The sequence below is a fragment of the Dermacentor silvarum genome, chromosome 1, assembly GCF_013339745.2.
Source record: "Dermacentor silvarum isolate Dsil-2018 chromosome 1, BIME_Dsil_1.4, whole genome shotgun sequence".
NCBI lineage: Eukaryota > Metazoa > Arthropoda > Arachnida > Ixodida > Ixodidae > Dermacentor > Dermacentor silvarum.
In genome coordinates this window covers 403,171,755-403,180,301 of record NC_051154.1, presented here as the reverse complement: position 1 = coordinate 403,180,301, position 8,547 = coordinate 403,171,755, and the positions used below count along the sequence as shown (strand labels likewise).

At 49.1% G+C, this 8,547-nt stretch overlaps 1 long non-coding RNA gene across 1 annotated transcript; it reads right to left on the bottom strand.

The window, feature by feature from the left end:
• Nucleotides 1-639: 639 nt before the first annotated feature.
• LOC125942513 (uncharacterized) lies at nt 640-7,918 on the bottom strand. Its single transcript, XR_007465171.1, has 3 exons — nt 7,787-7,918; nt 5,871-6,946; nt 640-739 (listed from the first exon to the last, which is right to left on the bottom strand). It is a non-coding gene; the product is annotated as an uncharacterized LOC125942513 (long non-coding RNA).
• Nucleotides 7,919-8,547: the final 629 nt, after the last annotated feature.

Genomic DNA, 8,547 nt, shown 5'->3' with positions numbered 1-8,547 from the left:
AAAGCGGCCTGACGGTAAGCGAAAGTTGCTTACACAGTCATTTTCTACGAACGAAGCGAATTCTGCAAAAGCCACGCCAAATTCAATTCGAAGTGGGCAGCGGGGACCACCGCCATGTTTAACGTAAGCTACGCAAACCACGCACAGACGGTAATGCTAAATCTGAGAAATAGCATGCATACGCTAGAGGTCGGATAGCGTTCTGCACATGCGCAGTGATGACCCACTATTTTATATCGTACACAATGACATAGCGTACGCTAAACTAAAACTGTCTACTGCTGCAATACTTCAGCTGTCAGGCATCTACAGTGCTTATGACACCACAGAAGTGTAAGTGCACAACAAAACAAGTGGCGCATCAACCATAAATTTGACTTGAGAGTAGTGACAACATAGGCCGTTTCATGTAGCTAAAACACTAGCCAATATGTAGAAAGTATATGCACAAGTATACATACCTATAGATATTTGCCTACCTAACTTAAAACTATAAGAGTTGCAGTGCACATGATGCTTATTCTAGACACTGGTATTTTTGACAAAAATACTCTTAGAATCAGATATAATGCTTTTTCAATTCATCCAGCCAGTAAATGAAGTCGTACACATATCATTATAATTTGGACTTGCAGGTTGAACATATTCTGACCTGAGCAGCGCCAAGCAGAATGAATAGACCGAATGCCCACTGTGCTGACCAAATACACAGGATGAAACAGAAAATATGGAAAGGGACCTGTTATGTCGGCCGGACGGTGCGGCCGAACGGATGCACCAAGTTTGTTATGTCGGCCGGACGGTGCGGCCGAACGGATGCACCACACCACACATCGTAGCCCCGACGAACGGGAGCCCTTTATTGAAGGATGTCTGTCCTATATATACATACTATATCGAGTGTGGCGCCACATCTTGGCGTCTACAGATAATCGCAGATGAGTGGCGGCACCTGGTGCTATTGCACGACACTACATCTTTCCCTCCCGGGAAGAAACGTATGAATCATTAGAAAGTCCAGTCCGCACAAAGCAATCACAATTGCAGTCACTGTCTGTACACAGAAATCACAAAACAGTCACTATCTGTGTGAACACTCACTGCTGTCAAATCACTGCACGTAATCTTGGAAGCGCACTGGAGGTCTGCGATTTCTCCTTGGCCGGTCAGGCGGTGGCTCGGCATCGAGTCCATTGCCTTCTACCGGTACACTGCACTCCACCGTGCGAGAGCCTGAAGCCAGGGTATGCGGTTGCGAACCTTGCGGCTGTGGTGGGCTCGGCGGCACGGGTAGTGGTACAGGGCGTGAGGGAGACGCAAGTTGATCAGCGGAACTCGCTTCCTGCGTTTGATGCGGACCAGCAGGCGTAGTGATCCAAGTCTTCGATGGTACATCTCTCCTGTGACAGTCTGTCAACGGGGGCATGTCGTGCGCGCCAGAGATGTCTATGTTAGTTCCTTGCTCTGGCGATGCCTCTTTTGGTACCGCTGACAGCTGCGAAGCGTTCCAGGTTCGACCGTCTTCCAGACAGAAAGACCAGCGGCCGATTCTTTTGAGGATTTTCAATGGTGGTCCATAACTTGGAGTGCCCTTTGGTCCGGGAATTGGTTTTTTCACTCGTACGTAGGTGCCCACTTGGAACTTGGGGACCCTAGCAGCTCGCCGTTGATCAGCGTAGGCCTTGCTCTTCCGTTGATGCTCTGCGACTCTTTTCCTGAGCACGCTCATCTCCCGCGATGGATTTGTGCTGAAGTCGGCCGTAGGCTGACCAATTACATCCAGCGATGTTCTCATGTGTCGGCCATGTAGAAGAACGGCCGGTGAGAGACCGGTGGTGCTGTGAGGGGTGGCTCTGTATACTCCCAAGTATTCAGTCACAGTTGCCTTCACTGGGCGCTGCTCCAGCAGGGCCAGTTGAATGTACGACTTCAGTACCCGATTAAATCTTTCCACTAGACCATTTGCCTGTGGGTGGTATACGGCAGAAAAGATGTGCCTGATTCCACGGTCTTCAAGGAAGGATTCAAATTCCCTCGATGTGAACTGTCTGCCGTGGTCAGACACTATCTCTGTCGGGTAACCCTCACGTGCGAAGAGTGAGAGTAGAAACTTCGTCACCGTGCGGGAGGTAACATCAGCACAAAAAGCCACTTCTGGCCATTTTGAGAAATAGTCAACTACTGAAATGACGAATCTGCAGTCTGTAGGTGCACGCTCGAAGGGACCAACAATGTCAATAGCTATCTTGTCCCAAGGTTTGTCAGGAAGAGGGATTGGCTGCAGTGGTGTGGGCGAGTTCTTGGCACTTTTGTCCGCGCTCTGACAAATGGCACAACTGCGGATAGTTGTTTCAACGTGTTTGTCTAACCCTGGCCACCAATACTTCTCTCGTAGGCGTTGTTTGGTTTTCACGATACCAGGGTGTGATTCGTGAGCCAGCTGGACAAAAGTGGCTGTGAGCTTGGCGGGGACTACGATGCGCTCAGTACGCAAGAGTATGCCATCAACCACTGTCAACTCCTTTCGGACTTCATAGTAGGGAGTCAGGTTAAGTGCCAGGTTTTTGCGTGGCGGCCACGATGTCTGTACGTAACGGGCAACGTCTTGGAGAGTGCTATCCTCCGCGGTTGCATGCTTCAGTTCATCGTGATGTACACACATTACCAGAGACACTATTTCTTCTTCTGACTCGGGGCCACCTTCAGTGTCTGGAAGAGGTAGCCGGGACAAGGCATCAGCTACCTTGTTGTGCTCACCACGCCTGTACTGCATCGTGAAGTTGTACCGCAGTAACCGTGCAGTCCATCTTGCTATGCGGAGTGGTCGCTGTCCTGTGCCTTGAGAAGAAAGCAGGGCTACTAGAGCTTGGTGATCCGTTTGCAGAGTAACTGGACGACCCCATAGGTACACATGCCATTTCTCTAGAGCCCACAAGCAAGCTAGAGCCTCACGTTCACCAGTCGAGTACTTCCGTTCTGCTTCCGTCAATGTTCGTGACGCGAATGCCACAGTTCGAATGTGCCGACCATCAACTTGTTGCAGTACCGCACCTAAACCATATGCGGATGCATCGGTGGCCACAATGACGGGAAGTGCTGGATCGAACATTTGTAGTACCCTGTGGGAGGCTAGGAGGTTCGTTACTCTTGTAAGACTGTTCTCAGCAGCAGTGTCCCAGATAAAAGGAGTGTCCTTACGAAGAAGTCTGCGCATGGGCTCCACTTCCTCTGCTAGGCGTGGAACAAATCTAGCATAGTATTCTACTAGTCCCAGGAACGACCGGAGCTTGCCAGCATCTGTAGGGGTGGCAGCGTGAACAATGGCGTCAACTTTGGTCTGAAGGGGTGCTACTCCTTCGGCGCTAACGCGGTGACCAAGAAACGAGAGTTCGGATGTGTTGAAAACACATTTGTCATTTAGCTTGAGCCCAGCGTGTGAAATTCGTTGCAGGACTTCCTCTAAGTTCCGCATGTGCTCTTTCTCCGACTTGCCGAAGATGATGACGTCGTCCAGGTAGCAGAGAACGCCTTTGCATCCCTGTAGAATTGACGTCATGAGTTGCTGGAATGCTGCTGGTGCTGAGGCTAGGCCGAAACATACTCTCTTAAATCGAAAAAGGCCATCGTGCGTTATGAACGCTGTAATCTCTACTGTCTGGATGAAGCAGAACCTGGTAGTATGCGGAGGCCAAATCCAACTTAGAAAAGTAAAGGGCACCGTTCAGGGCATGCAGCAACTCTTCTGTGTGTGGCAGGGGAAAGCTGTCGACCACCACAGCTTTGTTAGCTTCGCGGAGGTCCACGCAGATGCGAATGCTGCCATCTTTCTTGCGAGCTGCAACAATAGGGGAAACCCACTCTGACGCATTTACGCATTCAATGACATCAGCAGAAAGTAGGTTCCTCAGTTCGTCGCTGACTGCTTCTCGCACTGAAAGTGGTAGGCGTCTGAGCTTCTGCGTGACAGGAGCTACCGACTGTTTGAGCTTGACCCGATGCTGGACACCTTTGGCAAGTCCTAGCTCTGGTGAAAACAAGTGTTCGAACTTGGCCCATAATGAAGTAGGCATACCAAACTTGGGTGGACCCAGTGGTGGGCGGAGACAACTTGTTTGTGTTCTGCGAATGCATTTCGGGGCGTAGGATTTTGGGGCCTTTTGTGTCGACGTTCGGTTCAACGGCCATATTAAGGCAGCGCAATTCTGTGCCTACAATCTGGAGACCAAGAGCTTTTACAGCATCAACACCCAGGAGTGATGTTCCACCTGGTGTAACGTGAAACGTTACTACAGCCGTTTCTGATTTGTACGTTACGAGGGCGGTGAACTGGCCATGCACAGGAATTTTCCGACGTGAAAAATCCAGCAACGTTATTTGCGACTTTTTCAGCTCAACTTGGTCTCTGAACCGGCTCCTAAAGTTATGTTCTCCCATTATCGACACAGCTGAGCCAGTGTCCACTAAGAATGTTATGACGCACGGGCGTGATGCCAGAGCAACAGGTTGAACCCCGACATCAACGTAGACGCCCGTACGCTTCTCAGCGTGAACAGTAAAAATATTCACGACACTCTCAGCGTCTTCCTCTGAAACGATTTCGGCAACTCGAGCCGGGCGTCTTCCACGTCCGCGACGCGAATTTCGGCAGTACTGTTGAAAGTGGCCTCGGCGGCCGCACGCGAAGCAGGCTCGACCGCGGGCTGCACAGGCTGACGGCTGGCAGCTTTGTGCGCCGCAGTTGCCGCACACGTTTGTGTTTACGGAGTACGGGACGACGGCGCTAGCAATCTCCGGCGCAGGCGGACGAACGAAGCCGGAGCGCGAAGAGCTAGGCGTACTACGTCGGTCGGTACTGCTGGACTGGCGTACATGTCTGCGACGGCCTGTCGGGTTGCGTCCGCGGTTATGTTGTGGTACTACTCGATCCACAGGGGCTGTTCCGAGAGCTTCGGATTCGCGCTGCACTTGCTCGCGAAGAAGCGCTATCTCCACGGCGCGGTCAAACGTGAGCGCGTCACCCTCGAGCAATAGCCGCTCCCGTAGGCGCGGGCATGTGACCCCGGCGACGAACTGGTCGCACAGATTTGTATCCGCTTGCGCGGCAAAGTTGCATGACGAAGCCAGTTCGCGAAGCGCAAGAGCAAACTCCGATATCGGCTCACCGTGCAGTTGACGACGGTCACGGAAGCGATGTCGCTCGACGCGTACGTTGCAAGTAGCGGAAAAGTGTCGAGCCAGGGCTTGAACAGCTGCGTCGTACTCGTCCGGTGGCTGTGCGAGCTCGGCATCGGCTTGTTTGATCTCTGTCGTTCCAACTGCAGCGGTGGTTGCAGAAGGCGTAACCGTCTGAAGGGGGGCGGTTCCCACACTCGGATGCGCGGGCGGGTGGTCTGGGGCGTTCGATGATGGTGGCGGTGGCAGGGCGTCGAAAATTCGTTGTCCTTCAGGTCCAAGGCAGTGCAGAAGGAGGGCTCGGCGGCGGGCCGCCGATAGCTCAGACGCTCCAGAGGCGAGCGTGAAGTTTTCAAACAGGCGCAGCCATCGCGGCCAGGGGATGGCGGGCGTGCCTGGTGAAACGAGGAACGGCGGCGGCGGCGGCGAAATTCCGGGTAGCATCCTCGTCGCCAGTTTGTTATGTCGGCCGGACGGTGCGGCCGAACGGATGCACCAAGTTTGTTATGTCGGCCGGACGGTGCGGCCGAACGGATGCACCACACCACACATCGTAGCCCCGACGAACGGGAGCCCTTTATTGAAGGATGTCTGTCCTATATATACATACTATATCGAGTGTGGCGCCACATCTTGGCGTCTACAGATAATCGCAGATGAGTGGCGGCACCTGGTGCTATTGCACGACACTACAGGACCCCAAAGTATTAGAAATACTTCTTGACAGCTGTAGAATTAGGGCTTGTTGGTTGATTGTCACTATTAAAATTACACTAAAGCCAATAAGACTGTTCTGTATGGTGTAGTTGAAATCAAATTCATTTGACGAGCAACATTGCAATAACCAGCAAACATGGCAAGAGCAAGCAGACATGTGCGAAATAGTGTGCTTTTTTTAATAATAGAGCATCAATACAATGAACTACCTACCAGTTAGCTATGTGTTCTATGCTGTATTGACTTGAAAAAAAGAGAAAAATAATGTAACTGGACATAGACTCGCAACTCCTACAATGCCTACTTGCATGAATGGGGATAGCTTGCCAAGAATATTAAAAAATGGGAGAGAAAAAAGCAGGCTTACTAGAAAACACTTCAGAACTGTAGTAACTGCAGCACAGTGAATACTGGCCTTAATGTATCATTTCAAGAAGTTTGAGCTCATCAAATGTGTATTTTCCAGTGGCAGTTATTCTTGGAACAAGACAGAAATAATCGTGAATATGAATGTTAAACAATGGTAAGCACACTGTGTGCTTACACCTATGACATATCTGGCCCATTACACTTTGAATTCTTATATGCGCAGAAGCTGCACAAGAGTGTAGTGTAAACACTAAAAATTCGGAAATAAAATCCTACAGCATAGGAAACAGTTTCAAAACAATAAAACCAAAATGAAAAGTAATAAATAGTGTGTACTAAGCAAAATTAAAATGTAACTTGCAGCCAAGCGATTGATGCAAGAAAAAATACTTAACATCAGGACATGTTAGGTCTACTTTTATATAGAACACAATAAGGTGTGCATAACAGCTATGAACACAAATAAACAGCAAGTTGCATAAATATTTGGCCTATTTAGTAAGCTGTGTTGACTAATGTCGATTAACTTATCCACAAATGATACCAAGATGCTACTTTTTGGAACACGTACACTACATACATACCTGACCCGACCATCCAGATTATACGTTGCACTACGGCAGGCATAGCCAAGGGGTCTGGTGGCTCCTCCGTTATGTAGGCACTGTTATGGGTCACAGCCTCGCCACTATAAAATAAGTTCTGTGTTAACTTATAGCAGTGGCACACAGCTTTATAAAGCTGTCAAATTGTCTATACATGCATGGAGCATCTAAATATAGTCACAAAAACAATGTTTGCATTATTGCAGGGTGGCAACAGAGCACAAAGTAGAAGTCACTGATGAATGTCTTGATAATGGGGACCCTTTGATCACAGTAAAATTATTGACACGCAGCAGCACATAGCAAAGAAATGTTTGTTTACAAAACAATTAATTTTTTTTTCATGACTGAGTTTAACTTTCCCCTGTCATGTTTAGTTACATATAAGGTATGTCAAAACATCTTGTCTTAAAAAGTAAGTTGGACTAGTAGCAAGCTGTGATTGCTTAAATTTTTTTTCTCTAAAGCTGCCGTAAACCGAAAACTTCGTAAGCAGATATTATTTACAACGTTGAGGCAAGGAAGCATGGCAAGGAAACAAGTTTCCTTGGACAAGTAGATATGAAACAAGTTTCCTTGCCATGTAAGCAAGGAAACGTCATTGCAATAAGAATCGGTAAAGAGGCAAATGAGTCATTATGCAACTTCAGGAGAAAAGCGGGAGCTCACGCGCCGCACGCACATGATGAACACGATTATTTTCGAACGTTATATTTCTCATCGGAAGAAAACGTTTACCAAGATTTTCAATTTCGCATCGAAGCAATAAACTTGCGTAACTAAGCGCTGACAACCAGCGTTCAGCAAGCATCAGCACAGGTATCACTGTTGTCGCGGGACTTCTATTTCATACGCTCGCGCACGCTATGCACACACGAGAAGCTCACACAACACGCGCGTAGTTAGCCAGCACGATTACTTACCTTTTGAATGGTACGACGCGGTCGCGAAGCACTCTCCAAGTTGCCGGTGCTGCGTCGACGATGTTACTCCCCGCATACATGCCGCTGCGTAGTGGACGAGCTGAGGCGCGCTAACACACATTCTTTGCGACGTCCACCCAACTTTCCAGAACGAGAACAAAGAAACCGCACTCCACGGCATAAAATCGTTGGGCCACATTTGCCTGGCGCGCCACGCATACGGCGAGTTTGCAGCGTGACACAAGGTACCTTCAGGCACTTCTGTGCACGCTAACTGCGACCTACTTCATAACAGCAAACACAAAAACACACGATCAAGAAAACGCAACGCTCGTAGCACCCCGCACATACGACCGCCATCACAGAACACGGAGGAAAAACAATAGCGCCACCTGCATACTTGTGAGAATGTTGTGGCCTCTGTGATGACAAAAATATTAACCAGTACACTCGCATACTAAAATTTTGTGCCGGGTTACACACAACTACGTATAGATGTTGTGAGACAAAATAACTGTAGAACAATCTATATTTAACACTATAGTTTGGCGTAGAAAGAAATTCTAAAACGTATTTTACCTTTGAATTGCTTCCGCCATCTGCAGCCAGCATAAGCATGGCCTTCGAGATCAGCTTCGGTTATCCTTATCAAGCCGTCGCTGTGGCCTGATTTGAACGGTTTGGGCTGTCTCGAAGCTGTCTCGAAGCCAATCCATGACGTTTAGCGATGCTGCCTACTTTTCCTACGCCGTCACTTAGTT